The sequence below is a fragment of the Neoarius graeffei genome, chromosome 2 (genome assembly GCF_027579695.1).
Source record: "Neoarius graeffei isolate fNeoGra1 chromosome 2, fNeoGra1.pri, whole genome shotgun sequence".
Taxonomy (NCBI): Eukaryota; Metazoa; Chordata; class Actinopteri; order Siluriformes; family Ariidae; genus Neoarius; species Neoarius graeffei.
Window position 1 is genome coordinate 13432153 of NC_083570.1, and position 18019 is coordinate 13450171.

At 41.1% G+C, this 18019-nt stretch overlaps 1 protein-coding gene across 8 annotated transcripts in view; it reads left to right on the forward strand.

The window, feature by feature from the left end:
• The first annotated feature begins 938 nt into the window (after positions 1–938).
• Positions 939–18019, forward strand: part of LOC132881277 (DNA (cytosine-5)-methyltransferase 3A-like) — a 117923-nt gene continuing 100842 nt past the window's right edge. For 5 of the 8 annotated variants that reach the window (XM_060913845.1, XM_060913848.1, XM_060913852.1 and 2 more), the window contains exon 1: positions 940–1047. The gene's annotated coding sequence lies outside the window, so the exon portion shown is untranslated. Of the gene's footprint in view, positions 1048–1323; positions 1417–18019 lie in introns of those variants that run through there. The other 3 variants (XM_060913841.1, XM_060913853.1, XM_060913842.1) reach the window with 3 other exon arrangements.

Sequence of the window (18019 nt, forward strand, 5' to 3'; positions counted from 1 at the left end):
TGGCTTGTTGTCACCGACAACGCGGACAGATACTGGCAAGAGCGTATAGATGAGGCGAGGCGCATAAGGCTTCAGAAATTCTTGTAATTCATAATTATTCTCCTTCCGGGTTTGCGGTGTTTACAGATCCCAGCGCGCTCGCGGGGCGTGTGTGGGCATGTGAGGACACTCCTCCTCACCAATCAGTGCACAGGGGAGTGTCTGCTCACGCCCCCAACCTCAGTCGGCACGGTTTGGCTCGCTTCAGCCCCACTCCAAAACGGTGCGAGTTTTAGGGGCTAAGCAGGGCTGAAGCGAGCTGAGTCGTGCTGGTTTTTGGTAGTCGAAACGCGAGCCGTGTCGGGCTGAAGTGAGCTGAAGCGAGCTGAAGTGAGCTGAAAAAGGGTAGTGGAAAAGGGCCAATAGACAACCATTCACACTCACATTCACACCTACGGTCAATTTAGAGTCACCAGTTAACCTAACCTGCATGTCTTTGGACTGTGGGGGAAACCGGAGCACCCGGAGGAAACCCACGCGGACACGGGGAGAACATGCAAACTCCACACAGAAAGGCCCTCGCCGGCCACGGGGCTCGAACCCGGACCTTCTTGCTGTGAGGCGACAGCGCTAACCACTACACCACCGTGCCGCCCTGGTTTGTTTTGTTTTTGTTGAAATGTAAGATTCCTGCCATGCTGAACCGTTTCCGGTCTCATCCCGTGTCGTGTTTTGTTTATTTTGTCCGTTATTTTTCAAATTTAAACGCCCTTGCTGGAGTTCCGCGCTCGTGCGTCGGATTCAAACCGTCACCAGCATGCGCTCACTCTCACTCTCGCGCGCGCTTTTCCCGTGATGTCACGAGCACCGACGACACCGAGTTTCCCACCGCTTTTAGGACCCTGCGGAATCTTTTCCGGTCTGACGTGCTCTGCGGCGGCGCGTGAGCGCACCAGTGAGCGAGCCACCGGGTGAGAGAGAGAGAGAGAGAGAGAGGAGGGAAGACGGGACGGGGCAGCGCGCGAGCGACAACCGGAGGGGGGCTCAGGCCTGGGGCCGGTGAAACGGGTAACGCTTCACACCTTTTCCCTCTCTCTCTCTCTCTCTCTCTCTCTCTCTCTCTCTCTCTCTCTCTTTTATTTTCCTTTTCTTCCCTCCGTGTGTTTATTCCAAACCGAGCTGAGGCGCGCGCAATCTAACGGTGTGGCGTATGTCTCCGGGATTCGCCGTTTTGTTTGTCCCCCCCCCCCGGTTTTTTTCTCCTTCCTTCCTTCCTTCCTTCCTTCCTTCCTTCTCAGCCCTCACGAGTCACCTTCGAGGGAAAAACAATAACAGTCCTCTCAGACTGATGATGAAACGGGTCGCAAAGCTTCCGATTCGCCGTCAGTGGAAAATAACCGGAGCCCGGTGACGTTTTTCTCCGCGCGGAACTTTACGGTAGAGAGATAAATCCCTCCAGCGCTGAATTAAACACCACACGGTCGCGTCTCAATCCGAACACCACTGGACTACACACTGGGGCTCCTTATGGGGGCGTCCTGATTTTGACAAATCTAGTGCGCGGTTTGAGACGCAGCCCCTGCGGTGTTCAATCAGGACAGCATACGGTGTTTGTGGAAAGGCAACTGAACACTGTAGGGGAGTATTAAACACTTAATGACTTAGTGCAACTCTGTAGGTGTTGATTCAACACTGTAGGAGAGTATTAAACATGTAATGTCTTAGTGCAACCGTGTAGGTGTTGAATCAACACTGTAGGAGTGTATTAAACACTTAATGACAGTGCAACCCTGTAGGTGTTGATTCAACACTGTAGGAGAGTCTTAAACACTTAATGACAGTGCAACCCTGTAGGTGTTGATTCAACACTGCAGGAGAGTATTAAACACTTAATGTCTTAGTGCAACCCTGTAGGTGTTGATTCAACACTGAAGGAGAGTATTAAACACTTAATGTCTTAGTGCAACTCTGTAGGTGTTGATTCAACACTGTAGGAGAGTCTTAAACACTTAATGACAGGCACCCCTGTAGGTGTTGATTCAACACTGTAGGAGAGTATTAAACACTTAATGACAGTGCAACCCTGTAGGTGTTGATTCAACACTGTAGGAGAGTATTAAACACTTAATGACAGTGCAACCCTGTAGGTGTTGATTCAACACTGTAGGAGAGTCTTAAACACTTAATGACTTAGTGCAACCCTGTAGGTGTTGAATCAACACTGTAGGAGAGTATTAAACACTTAATGACAGTGCAACCCTGTAGGTGTTGATTCAACACTGTAGGAGAGTATTAAACTCTTAATGACTTAGTGCAACCCTGTAGGTGTTGATTCAACACTGTAGGAGAGTATTAAACACTTAATCACTTAGTGCAACCCTGTAGGTGTTGATTCAACACTGTAGGAGAGTATTAAACACTTAATGACAGTGCAACCCTGTAGGTGTTGATTCAACACTGTAGGAGAGTATTAAACTCTTAATGACTTAGTGCAACCCTGTAGGTGTTGATTCAACACTGTAGGAGAGTATTAAACATTTAATGTCTTAGTGCAACTCTGTAGGTGTTGATTCAACACTGCAGGAGAGTCTTAAACACTTAATGACTTAGTGCAACCCTGTAGGTGTTGAATCAACACTGTAGGAGAGTATTAAACACTTAATGACAGTGCAACCCTGTAGGTGTTGATTCAACACTGTAGGAGAGTATTAAACTCTTAATGACTTAGTGCAACCCTGTAGGTGTTGATTCAACACTGTAGGAGAGTATTAAACACTTAATCACTTAGTGCAACCCTGTAGGTGTTGATTCAACACTGTAGGAGAGTATTAAACACTTAATGACAGTGCAACCCTGTAGGTGTTGATTCAACACTGTAGGAGAGTATTAAACTCTTAATGACTTAGTGCAACCCTGTAGGTGTTGATTCAACACTGTAGGAGAGTATTAAACATTTAATGTCTTAGTGCAACTCTGTAGGTGTTGATTCAACACTGCAGGAGAGTCTTAAACACTTAATGACTTAGTGCAACTCTGTAGGTGTTGATTCAACACTGTAGGAGAGTATTAAACACTTAATGACAGTGCAACTCTGGGGGTGTTGATTCAACACTGTAGGAGAGTATTAAACACTTAATGACTTAGTGCAACCCTGTAGGTGTTGAATCAACACTGTAGGAGAGTATTAAACACTTAATGACAGTACAACTCTAGGTGTTAATTCAAGACTGTAGGAGAGTATTAAACACTTAATTACTTGGTGCAACTCTGTAGGTGTTGATTCAACACTGTAGGAGAGTCTTAAACACTTAATGTCTTAGTGCAACCCTGTAGGTGTTGAATCAACACTGTAGGAGAGTCTTAAACACTTAATGACAGGCACCCCTGTAGGTGTTGATTCAACACTGTAGGAGAGTCTTAAACACTTAATGACTTAGTGCAACCGTGTAGGTGTTGAATCAACACTGTAGGAGAGTCTTAAACACTTAATGACAGTACAACTCTGTAGGTGTTAATTCAACACTGTAGGAGAGTATTAAACACTTAATGACTTGGTGCAACTCTGTAGGTGTTGATTCAACACTGTAGGAGAGTATTAAACACTTAATGACTTAGTGCAACCCTGTAGGTGTTGAATCAACACTGTAGGAGAGTAGTAAACACTTAATGACAGTGCACCCCTGTAGGTGTTGATTCAACACTGTAGGAGAGTCTTAAACACTTAATGTCTTAGTGCAACCCTGTAGGTGTTGAATCAACACTGTAGGAGAGTATTAAACACTTAATGACTTAGTGCAACCCTGTAGGTGTTGATTCAACACTGTAGGAGAGTATTAAAAACTTAATGTCTTAGTGCAACCGTGTAGGTGTTGATTCAACACTGTAGGAGAGTATTAAACACTTAATGACTTAGTGCAACCCTGTAGGTGTTGATTCAACACTGTAGGAGAGTAGTAAACACTTAATGACTTAGTGCAACCCTGTAGGTGTTGATTCAACACTGTAGAAGAGTATTAAACACTTAATGACTTAGTGCAACCCTGTAGGTGTTGAATCAACACTGTAGGAGAGTATTAAACACTTAATGACTTAGTGCAACCCTGTAGGTGTTGATTCAACACTGTAGGAGAGTATTAAAAACTTAATGTCTTAGTGCAACCGTGTAGGTGTTGATTCAACACTGTAGGAGAGTATTAAACACTTAATGACTTAGTGCAACCCTGTAGGTGTTGATTCAACACTGTAGGAGAGTAGTAAACACTTAATGACTTAGTGCAACCCTGTAGGTGTTGATTCAACACTGTAGGAGAGTATTAAACACTTAATGACTTAGTGCAACCCTGTAGGTGTTGATTCAACACTGTAGGAGAGTAGTAAACACTTAATGACTTAGTGCAACCCTGTAGGTGTTGATTCAACACTGTAGGAGAGTATTAAACACTTAATGACAGTGCAACCCTGTAGGTGTTGATTCAACACTGTAGGAGAGTATTAAACACTTAATGACTTAGTGCAACCCTGTAGGTGTTGAATCAACACTGTAGGAGAGTAGTAAACACTTAATGACAGTGCACCCCTGTAGGTGTTGATTCAACACTGTAGGAGAGTCTTAAACACTTAATGTCTTAGTGCAACCCTGTAGGTGTTGAATCAACACTGTAGGAGAGTATTAAACACTTAATGACTTAGTGCAACCCTGTAGGTGTTGATTCAACACTGTAGGAGAGTATTAAAAACTTAATGACTTAGTGCAACCCTGTAGGTGTTGATTCAACACTGTATGAGAGTATTAAACTCTTAATGACTTAGTGCAACCCTGTAGGTGTTGATTCAACACTGCAGGAGAGTATTAAACGCTTAATGACTTAGTGCAACCCTGTAGGTGTTGATTCAACACTGTATGAGAGTATTAAACTCTTAATGACTTAGTGCAACCCTGTAGGTGTTGAATCAACACTGTAGGAGAGTATTAAACACTTAATGACTTAGTGCAACTCTGTAGGTGTTAATTCAACACTGTAGGAGAGTATTAAACACTTAATGACTTAGTGCAACCCTGTAGGTGTTGAATCAACACTGTAGGAGAGTATTAAACACTTAATGACTTAGTGCAACCCTGTAGGTGTTGATTCAACACTGTAGGAGAGTATTAAACACTTAATGACTTAGTGCAGCCCTGTAGGTGTTGAATCAACACTGTAGGAGAGTAGTAAACACTTAATGACTTAGTGCAACCCTGTACGTGTTGATTCAGCACTGTAGGAGAGAATTAATGTAATGTCTTAGTGCAACTGTGTAGGTGTTGAATCAACACTGTAGGAGAGTATTAAACACTTAATGACTTAGTACAACCCTGGAGGTGTTGATTCAACACTGTAGGAGAGTATTAAACACTTAATGTCTTAGTGCAACCCTGTAGGTGTTGATTCAACACTGTTGGAGAGTATTAAACACTTAATGACTTAGTGCACCCCTGTAGGTGTTGATTCAACATTGTAGGAGAGTATTAAACACTTAATGGCAGTGCAACCCTGTAGGTGTTGATTCAACACTGTAGGCGAGTATTAAACACTTAATGGCAGTGCAACCCTGTAGGTGTTGATTCAACACTGTAGGAGAGTATTAAACACTTAATGACTTAGTACAACTCTGTAGGTGTTAATTCAACACTGTAGGAGAGTATTAAACACTTAATGACATTGCACCCCTGTAGATGTTGATTCAACACTGTAGGAGAGTATTAAACACTTAATGACTTAGTGCACCCCTGTAGGTGTTGATTCAACACTGTAGGAGAGTATTAAACACTTAATGACTTAGTGCACCCCTGTAGGTGTTGATTCAACACTGTAGGCGAGTATTAAACACTTAATGACAGTGCAACCCTGTAGGTGTTGATTCAACACTGTAGGAGAGTCTTAAACACTTAATGACAGTGCAACCCTGTAGGTGTTGATTCAACACTGTAGGAGAGTATTAAACACTTAATGACTTAGTGCACCCCTGTAGGTGTTGATTCAACACTGTAGGAGAGTATTAAACACTTAATGACTTAGTGCAACCCTGTAGGTGTTGATTCAACATTGTAGGAGAGTATTAAACACTTAATGGCAGTGCAACCCTGTAGGTGTTGATTCAACACTGTAGGAGAGTATTAAACACTTAATGACAGTGCAACTCTGTAGGTGTTGATTCAACACTGTAGGAGAGTATTAAGCACTTAATGACTTAGTGCAACCCTGTAGGTGTTGATTCAACACTGTAGTGCAACCCTGTAGGTGTTGATTCAACACTGAAGGAGAGTATTAAGCACTTAATGTCTTAATGCAACTCTGTAGGTGTTGATTCAACACTGTAGGGGAGTATTAAACACTTAATGACTTAGTGCAACTCTGTAGGTGTTGATTCAACACTGTGGAACACTGTAGGTGTGGATTCAATGCTGTATGGAACTCTGTAGGTGTTGATTCAACACTGTAGGAGAGTATTAACACCTGATGACATCTTTGTGCAACCCTGTAGGTATTAATTTAACATTGTAGGAGAGTATTAAACATTTTAATGTTTTAATGCAACCCAGTAGGTGGTAATTCAACACTCTAGGAGACTATTAAACACTTAATGTATCTTTGTAGGTGTTGATTCAACACTGTAAGAGTGTATTAAACAATGTCTTGGTGCAATCCTGTAGGTACTAATTTAACACTGTAGGAGAGTATTAACACCTGACAATGTCTTGGTGCAACCCTGAAGGTATTAATTTAACGCTGTCAGAGTATTAAACATTTATTGTCTTCGTGCAACTCTGTAGGTGTTGATTCAACACTGTATGGAACTCTGTAGGTGTGGATTCAGTGCTGTATGGAACTCTGTAGGTGTTCATTCAACACTGTATGGAGCCCTGTGGGTGTTTAATACGTTTTCATACAGTGTTGATTTAAACACTTGATGTAATTGTGCGACTCTGTAGGTGTTAATTAAAAAAAACTGTATGAAGCCCTGTGTGTGTTAATTCAACACTGTAAAAATGTCTTGAACACTTAATGTCTTAGTGCAACTCTGTAGGTGTTGATTCAACACTGGATCCCTGCAGGTGTTAATTAAAACCTGTTTAATTCAACACTGTAAGAGAGTATTAAACAATGTCTTAGTGCAACTCTGTAGGTATTAATTCAACACTGAGAGTGTATTAAACAGTGAAAGTCTTGATGCAACTCTTTTGATGTTACTTTAACACTGCATACAAGTCCATGGGCGTTAATTCAACACTGTATGCAACCTTGTGGGTGTTAATTTGACAGAGCATACGATACTCAATACAATCTCTCAAGCACTGAATCAAACACCTCAACGACCATGTCTCAAGCCACTTTTGACATGCTTGGTAAGCTGTTTGAGATAATAGTGTTTCTGTAAAGGCAACTGAACACTGTAAGAGACTATTAAACACTTACTATATGAATGCAGCCATGTGGGTGTTAATTCAAGATTGTAAGTTGCAGAAATACTGTACGATGCCTTTATTCAACACCACCAAACTGCATCTCAGGACAACAAAATGTAGGTGTTGAATTAACACTGCTTGAGTCAGTTAGACACAAAGTCTTAATGCAACCCAGTGGCTGTTGACTCAACACCATAACACTGTATTTAGCCACTGTCTTAAGGCCAACCTGTATGTATTAATTCAGTACTGTACGAGTCTGTTAAACACTGAGTGTACTAATGCACACGTGTGGGTGTTAATTTAGCACTGTAATAGTCTTCTTAGTATGCTGTTGGATTAAGAGATTAAGTGTTTAATAGGCTCTTGAGTGTACAGTCTGTCGGAATAGTGTGCAGTTTGTATGCGTTAATTCAATACTATAAGAGTCGATTAAAGACTAAATGTCTTGATGCAGCCCTGTATGTATTAATTCACCACTGTTCAAATCTATTTAATAAATCGAATCAATACACTTCTTAATGCAACTCTCTCCATGTTAAACACTGTACAGTGTTGAATTAACACCTACAGGGTTGCATTAAAATGTTAAGTGTTTATACAACTCTAGTAATGTTGAATTAACACCTGATTAGACAGTGCAGTCTTGTAGGGGTTATTTCAGAATAAAAGGATTTTTGTTAAACCCTGTGACAGTTATTAAACGACGTAGATGTAATATCGGTGTTATAAGATTTAAAACAGCCCTGTAGGTGTTCGCGCAAGGTGTTTTCGAAGTCAGGGTTAATTCAATGAATGAATTACAAGCTCTTCATTCTACGTTGCTTTAATATTAGTCTATTCCGTAATAATAGTGTAACTGTGTAGCTGTTAAATTAATATTGTAAGAGTTAATTAAACACTAAATGTGCTAATGCAACACGTGTACAGTAGGTGTTTATTCAGTGTTGGAGCACTGTGGTGTGCTCATGCACTGGAGTCTGGCCTTTTTTTTTAACAGGCACTGATTAATGAGCGAGTGTGTGATTGATTATTTATAAAAGTTTTTGATGTTCTTGTAGGTTCTAATGTATAGTCCATGTTTCAGTTCACTTGTCATCTGTCTATTAGTGTTGTATTATGCGTGTTATAATCATTATACATATTGGTGTTATTATTGTCATTGGGTGTTGAGATCTGTACACCGGAGCGTGTTGTGAGAGTCAGTGAGCAGCCTGCAGATTTATGCCGTGCTTTATACCGTACACTCCTTCGACTTTAATACTGTACTGATTTGACATAAGTGCTCCTTAAGCTTGATGATTAATGCTTACGGCTTTACGTTAGAGGTACACACTTCTTACATGGATTAAGAACGTCCAACTCCTGAGTGTAAGACCTCCAAACTAGGGGTCATGAGGGTCACTTGATTTACAAACGGAGTCATGAGAGAATCTCACAATTTCCTCTTTTAATTTAATTCATTTAATTTTTTACAAATATATAACAAGTGTCGCTCTATCTATGAAATGGGCTCCTATTTTGAAACGGTGTGAGTCATGACGTTCATCTAGCTACCTCGTTTTTCGCTAATTCCTTGATAAACAAGTGACTCTGAGCGGAACAACAAATAATTTATGAAAATATGGAAATTATAAATGTGGAATAAAAAAATGTCAAGTGGTCAAGGCTTGGGGTCGCAGAAAATTCATAATGCGCATTTGGGAACTCGCAAAATCTTAATATATCTAAGGGATTTGAGAAAAACACTTGGGTGTGTATGATTCTAGGACAACAATCAGTGTTTGTTTACGACACCATATATTAAATCCATTTGTAGTGACATTTAAAGGGCTGATGACACGAACATGACTCTATGCAATTTCTTAAATAAACTATACAACATGGCAAACATGTTAGATTTCTGTTATAATTACGTGAAAAGAAGCTGTTGTTACGCAAATATCCAACTTTTAATTGCACAGCGCAAGAAAACTGGGTCCGTGGCTCGCGGCCATGTTGTGACGTCAGCGGGAGAACACGCTGCGGTTCACTGGCTGTTCTACTCATAGACATCCTATGGTTCTACTCTGGTTCTACTCAATGGAAATGGCGCATGAAAACGCCGGTGAACTCTCTAGTACTAGCTCTTCCTCTTCTGGGAGTCTAGAATTGTGTTGATCTCTTCCGAATAGAATCTATGATAGCCTACTCTCTTTACCCTTTGCCTCTCGTTGCTAGGTGGCAGTTACATGAAAGCCGCAAGCTTTCACAAGCAAATACATGACTGATATCACGGCGACTTTATGATTACATTTATGATTATCATGTAGAATCTATAGCTCTACGTACCTTTATCTTATGTCGTTTCACAACACATGTTCTGACAGGAGGACTGTCTTTGGATCCGGCATAGCTACTAGTAGACCCCCTCCGGAATACTGGCAGTGTTGCCAGATTGGGATTTTTCCCGCCCAGTTGAGCGGTTTCAAGTGCATTTTGGTAGGTTTTGAACATATTTTGGGCTGGAAACTAACGTTTTCCAGCCCAAAATATGTTCAAAACCCACCAAAATGCACTTGAAACCGCTCAACTGGGTGGGAAAAATCCCAATCTGGCAACACTGTGTAGGCACTGCTGATGGTAGTAACACACGTTTGTGCTGAACTGAACACCCAAGCAATTCTTTTAAGCTGGGAAGCCCCTCCTCCTCATTCGTCTCTTGGGTGCTGCAGCCCTGTCAAATTTGCCCAAATAGCCGTGTTTTTTATCATAACTTGTAAAATAGGCGCCTTCGTGAATTAATATATGGATCATCGGGAATTGAGCAATTCCAGCGTTATGGACGTGACACTTGAACTCAAAATGGCAACAAATGACCCAGTGCATGTTTTATTGTCTCCCAGTATTTAAACAGGTGTTGCATATTTTAAGGCTGTACCATACTGGAGAAGTGATAGAACAAGAACAATTCCCATAGTACATCTAGGGCATGCCAGAAAATGCCAATAAAAGATGCGTTATGGATGTGACAGAAAAAGTATCACTTTTCTTGGGTGACTGTACATTTTTATCAAACTCTGTGAAATTGTAAACCTAATGTCGAAATGGAGATATCCATTTGATAGAGGGGTCCAAGGTGAATATTAAAAAATCTTTGTTTAAAATATTTTGTATTTCATGCAGAGTTTCGGAAGGAAAAGTCAGCGTTATGGATGTGACGAAATTCCGTTATGGATGTGACGCGTCTGAAATAGACATGGCATATGTTTAGAAAATCAGCAATTTAACCACCATAACCCTTTGAAAAACTCTCTAAATATCAGCTAAAACTATCAAAGTTCTTAAATAATATTTAGGATGGCTATTGTTTTGCTGTTTTGTGGATTTTAGCATACATTTCTGTGGCTTGTGGCAATAATATAGAATTGTACATGATCAAAGTTGATTTTAGCTTGGGGTTTACATTATAAGAAAGAAAGACTGACAGTGACATATTAGGTTGGTTACAGATTGGTTCAACTTATTCACATCTGTAAAATACAGGCCTAGGTGATATCTCTGGGAGTGGTTTTGATGTATTACATGTTGCTTTATTTTTGCATGGTGAGGTTGACATTTACATGGAATTGCCCAATTACTTTTTATGTTATAAAACATCGCCAAAGATGTCAAAAACGTGTCATCAGCCCTTTAATGTTGTTGAATGTTACGAGCAAGTTCTCACTTGTGTTCTCCACATAAAATTCCACTTCCTAGTTAGAAACGGTTAATATATTAGTGTTAGCGATTTAGCAGCGGATGTGGAAACGAAACGTTTTTCAAGACTATAACATTTGACTTATGGTAGAAAGGTAGCCAGTTCTACTGGAAGCACCTTTAACGTAAATGTACAAATCAATGTGAGCGAGCCAGCCAGCTAGTCGATGTGCTATAAAGTGAGTGAGTGTGGCTTCTTCAGGATCTATTTTCACTAGCAGAACAAAAATAAACAAAACGTTCAGGTATGCACCGATCAGCCATAACATTATGATCACTGAGAGAGGTGAAGTGAATAACATTTGATTTATCTCATGACAGTGGCACCTGTCGAGGGGTGGGATATATTGGGCACCAAGAGAACCGTCAGTTCTTGAAGAAATTGATGTGTTGGAAGCAGGAAAAATGGGCAAACATAAGGATCTGAGAGACTTTAACAAGATTGTGATAGCTAGATGACTGGGTCATTTCTCCAAAATGGCAGGTCTTGTAGGGTGTTCCCAGTGGTTAGTACCTACCAAAAGTGGTCCAAAGGAAGCCCTTTCTGTTTTAGCCAGCATTAACTTTTTCAGCAGTTTGTGCTACAGTAAGTCTTTTGTGGGATCGGACCATATGGGCTAGCCTTCGTGCCCCAGTGAACCTTCGACACCCACGACACTGTCGCCAGTTCACTGGTTGTCCTTCCTTGGACCACTTTTGGTAGGTGGACAACCTTTTGGTAGGTCCAAACATAAGGATCTGAGAGACTTTAACAAGGGCCAGATTGTGATAACTAGATGACTGGGTCATTTCTCCAAAACGGCAGGTCTTGTAGGGTGTTCCCAGTGGTTAGTACCAAAAGTGGTCCAAGGAAGGACAACCAGTGAACTGGCGACAGGGTCATGAGTGTCGAAGGCTCATTGGGGCACGAAGGCTAGCCCATATGGTCCGATCCCACAGAAGAGCTCCTGTAGCACAAACTGCTAAAAAGGTTAACGCTGGCTCCAGCGCTCGAAACTAACGGTGTCCCGACGTCCCGGGGACCATAAAAAATGTCATCGGGACACAAAATTATCATATCTGGGACAATCCTGGGACAATGGAAAAAAATAGATCTAGAAAAAAAGTTCTACATTAATATTATTTACAAAGCCGTAACACATACCGTACGTAGACATTCACCTAATTTGTCAATTTTAATTTTAAAACGTTAACAGCGAAAAATACATAGTAGCTACACTTTCGATGCACCTGCATCCATAGGCTACAGAGCAGCGCATTCTGTTCTAGAATCTTCGGCCGGAGTCCGCATTATATGGACTTAGAATGGAATTGCTACCGCACACGCTGCGCCGACTCTTGCCAGAACAAAAATGCTTAAGTGGTTGAAGCGGACCGACCGCGGGGAAGAAACTGAAAGCCCAGACATAACGTCTCCGGGACCTTCAGGATCCAAAGTGTCATCGCCTGGTCTGCAGGCAACGCTAGCAACTGAATGAACTTAATGAACACTGTTAGACACGTTATAAAATACAACAGGAATGATGTGGATGATATTGACGGAAGATACCGTTCAACAGAATAAGTGAGTTTTCTTGGTGTCTTTCTAGTTCAGAAAGTTTAGTCAGTCAGCAGCACAACTAGGCTCGGACCTGCCACTATGCTGATGTTGCTAACATTTGCACCCACGTTTCGGCAGCGAAAGTTCATAAAAATGGATAACGGTAATGGATAACGGAAAGTTCATAAAAATGGATAACGGTAATGGTGAAAATTATAAGTTGGCCTTATAAGTGCCAACAGATATTCAAGGTATAAGTAGATGAAATGAACATAAAAGGGGTCTTATTTTCAGCTAAAGTGTACTGCAGATGTCGGGAGTTGAAACATTTTCTGAATGAGCTAGTTGGCCCCTTTAAATAAACGGGTATCTATTCATACAGTGAGATCGCCAAAGTTTAATAAACTGAAAATGCAATAACTGTAATTTTGAAGTAGATGATGTATAGGACATGTGTCGCTTGTGTTTTGTGACTTATTGAAAAAATGATATAAAGGGTTCAAAATCGCATAGTTACAAATATAATAGTAACTTCATATGATAATATTAACCACTGGTTATTTCAGAGAGGAAAAAAATGGGGACACTATTGCTTCCATTCGGGACAATACAACACAGAATTCGGGACCACTGGGGAACACAAAGGAAAAAAAGTTAATTTCGAGCCCTGGCTGGCACCTTTCTGTTTTAGCCAGCGTTAACTTTTTCAGCAGTTTGTGCTACAGTAACTCTTCTGTGGGATTGGACCATATGGGCTAGCCTTCATGCCCCAGTGAACCCTCGACACCCATAACCCTGTTGACGGTTCACCGGCTATCCTTCCTTGGACCACTTTTGTTTGGTACTAACCACTGCATACCAGGAACACCCCACAAGATGTGCCATTTTGGAGAAATGACCCAGTCATCTAGCCATCACAATCTGGCCCTTGTCAAAGTAGGTCAGATCCTTATGTTTGCCCATTTTTCCTGCTTCCAACACATCGACTTCGAGAACTGACTGTTCTCTTGCTGCCTAATATATCCCACCCCTTAACAGGTGCCACTGTAATGAGATGATCAACGTTATTCGCTTCACCTGTCAGTGGTTTTAATGTTGTGGCTTATCAGAGTATAGTGTCTGAAATGTCAGTTCTCATCTCATTATCTCTAGCCGCTTTATCCTGTTCTACAGGGTCGCAGGCAAGCTGGAGCCTATCCCAGCTGACTATGGGCGAAAGGCGGGGTACACCCTGGACAAGTCGCCAGATCATCACAGGGCTGACACATAGACACAGACAACCATTCACACTCACATTCACACCTACGGTCAATTTAGAGTCACCAGTTAACCTAACCTGCATGTCTTTGGACTGTGGGGGAAACCGGAGCACCCGGAGGAAACCCACGCGGACACGGGGAGAACATGCAAACTCCTCACAGAAAGGCCCTCGCCGGCCACGGGGCTCGAACCCGGACCTTCTTGCTGTGAGGCGACAGCGCGAACCACTACACCACCGTGCCGCCCCGAAATGTTAGTTATTCAATATTAATTTTTTGAAAATGCAAAGTTATAGCTTCACTTCTGACTGTTACAAAGCGCTGACACTGGAGACTCCTTCCATGAACGTTCAGAGTTTTCCTCACAGACAGCATATCAAACCCACTCTACCGGTCTCACTGATTTCTCGATAATGTCATGCAGGGTTTTTTTTTTTTTAAACCTCCTACACTGAAACTGATGAGTAAGATCCTTGCTGAAATGTGTCATGCAGAACCCAACATCGCCGTTTTATCCTACAGAAACAGTCTACAGGTTCCTGCAAGTCCCTGCAGGGTTTCCATACCACTCCTGTCAGAGGCGTCTCACCAACTCAAAAGAACGCACACACAAATATCTAACGGTGTGTGTAAAGCATACTATCCATCCCCCCCCCCCAAAAAAAAACAAAAACGTAGAAGCGATGGTGTTGCATGTTGATGTTTGGAATTAAGTGTTCCTTTTTATACGTGAAGATTTCAGTTGAGTTTGTTATGTATATGAAGTAATTATCGAAAATGCATTTAAAATGGTATTATTTTTGTTATAATCACATGAAAACATCACTGTGGTTTCGGAAATAGGTTTTACTTTGCATTTAGCTTTCTTTCTTTCTTTCTTTACTAAATTGAAGCAACCGAGTATATGAATAAATTACAGTATTACATATTCATGTTATACTAAATTTATATTATGCTAAATGTCAAGTATTATTATCAAAAAATTCTTATAACTCTGAGTTTATGACTTGTGACGCAGCACTAGTGGTTCCCACTCTAGCAGAGCCCTTGAAATTTGAGTTAGCGGTCAATGCTAAGTGTAATTTTAGTCATGTGGAATCTTTTCTGAGCAGTTTACCAACAAATCTGAGGGAAATGTTGATCTTCTGGATAGTTTTGTTTTGTTTATTTGTTTATTTTATAGTTAATGTAGCTTGTTTAGACACAAGGCTATCTAAATATAGTATTGAGATTTCCACAAATATAGCAGAAACCATGAAGACTTTCTTAGCAGTTGATGCTAAGCATGTAATGTTAGGTTTTTTTTTTAAATTTGATTATTTTTTTTATTTTTACTAATAAATCTGAGGGAAATGTTGATCTTCTGGTCAGTTTTGTCTGCTTTTTTTAATTGTACCTTTTAGATTATTTGAAAGAACAGCTAGCAAAACCTTAAGCCTCAGTCGTTAACTAGCTTAAATCATGACTAGATAAAACAGGACAGTCAAAACAACAAAAACGGAAGAAGGAGGAAAAAAAGCCGCAACAAAAGTGTCATTCTGCAGATATACTTTTTTAGTGTCATCTAATCTTTTCTGCAAATGTATAAAATTCGAATTAATTCACAAACTCGCAACAGAATTAACTGATTCTAAGAAAAACTTGTTAACATACTCCTTGTTGTTGATGTTTCTCAGCATGCTAGTACTTGTGGAAGTTGACTTAGCGGTTGATGCTAAATGTAATATTAGCTATAGACCCCTTTCACATGACGTCACCGCGCCGCGAGATTTTGTTAGGCGCCATATTGGAAAACCAAGTACATGCACTCTCAATATAAAACAAAGTACGAGCGAGAGTAAAGTGACACGATGGCTGATAAGTCTGGTTATGCGAGTACATTACCAGCTGCAGAAAGGGCACGGTATGTGGAGAAACTGGCTGTGATTGATGGGTTTGACCCATATGATAAGACTCGGGGCAAGGGAGAATGGAAACATAAGGAGGACCGGACACCAATTCTGCCATCTGTTTGCTACCCAGACATTGTAAACTATTTGTTGTTTACACCCAGTGCCTACACTCAGTGTTCGAACTATGCCGATATTTTCGGGGGGCCCCTTTTTTTTTCCCTTGGGTGTGTGTGTGCTTGCGCTTGTCTTGGAGCGGATCTCCAAACACATGAGAAGCCTATCTTACACACATATCACGCGGACTCCACACACGCATCGCGTCTGAAGTCATAACTCATCAGGGGAAATCGTGTCCGCATTGGCATGTTCAAAAAACAACCTCGCGTCAACAATGATACCACACGCAAGAACAACAACAAAAAAAAACAGTCAGGCTACTCAACAACCAACCTGGCAGCAGCGAGCAAGCCCCAAACCATCCTAAATTATTATTATTATTAAATTGTAGAAGTCTGGGAGGCTTGCTCCTCATACAGTTATCAACTTGGGGCCACTTTAGCATGTTTTAAATCTGAATTTCTTGCGTCTGCTTACCTCAAAGTGTCCGCAGATCATGCACAGACTTATCCATTATATCCACAGTTTTTTGCCAAGTCTCACACAGGTTTCTTTCAAGTCTACTGTTGGGCCAATAAATCATAAATAAAACAGCTCAGATTTGTTTGTTTAAGTCGTTTGCCACTGCACTTTATTCTCGTGGGTTCACATACCGCTGCCGTTATTATCCCCTTATCTCGAGTTTGTTGGTCTTCCAAAATGGCGCAGGGTCTGTTTACTTCCGGTTTCGGGTGACGTCAGTGAAAGGGGTCTATACGGAGGGGTTTTTTTTCTTTCCCCTCTTCATGATTTACCAGGCTAAGTGAAATGTTGATATTCCCATGTGTATTGTTTCGACTGACCTTGCGCCTATATAAATGGTTTGCTGGCTAAATATTTCGCCTCTGTCATTAGCCAGGTTATGCTGAACGTACGTATTGTATTTCCAAGTTCGCTAGCAACCACGTTCTCACAAAACTTCAGCCATATCATGTTAAACTGTCGTAGCAATTACAGTATGATAAAATTTTTAGATATCGGTTTCTTTTAACTTTTAGATCGATACAGCTAGCAAAAGGATTCGCCTCATGGGTATTAACTAGCTCATTATTTAACTAAGCAAGCTGTACGGTAAGGATACAGCAACGTTTTGGACTTCTGTGGTCTCAGTGAAGGCTATAATGGAATTCTGGGCAGGAAAAGTCCCAAATTGAATTGTGCAGCACTTCGCAACAGTCTGAGCAACACCAGCATTAGCGTCCAGGATTCTCCACGCTAGCGAGGCGCTGTAGTTGGAGCTGAAGTACGCAGCACAGCTCAGGATAGAAACTGGCAACGATTCAGTCAGCGCCATGTTACACAGGCGAGTCCCACGTGGGAGGCCTTTTACATTACAGTGACTCTCCGTTCTGCTTCTGCCAGGACTTGCTTGCTTATCTTCATTCCTCTTTCCCGCCAAAAAAAATAAAAAATGCTGACTGCGCCGCCATGAACCAACAAGATAATGATGTTTAAAAAAAACCCCTCTTGTTTTGCTTCTACATAAAGCACGATTGATTGATGGTCAAATTGCCACCTTTGTAGCTGATGAAAAGCCCACATCGTTTTACCTCATTTTGTGTCTGTATTACAGCTGCTCCAGGACACATTTAAGACGTATTAAAGGGCGATGAGTGACTAGCGAACGATTCATTCGTTTTAAACGACTTCTTTAAATCAATTGAAGCGTTTGCACAATAAAACACACGCTGGCTTGATAAAACAAAGCAGCGCTCATGTGTCTCTTGTACGGAAGCCGCGAGAGGCCCTTCATATAATCTTTTTTTATTCACCTTGTTATCCCGAGATAACGACATAATTAATTCAGGATCTCGAGAAAACAACACAACTAATTCGAGATCTCGAGAAAACAAAACAATTATTTCATGATCTCGAGAAAACAGCTGAGATTTCTAGCAGAGCTTCTGCGGAGGTGCCGCGGACTAATTTTGAAATTATCCCTTATTAAAAGACTTAATGCAATCTCTCCCTGTGTCAACCCCTGATCAGAATATTGCCTTAATAGGTGATC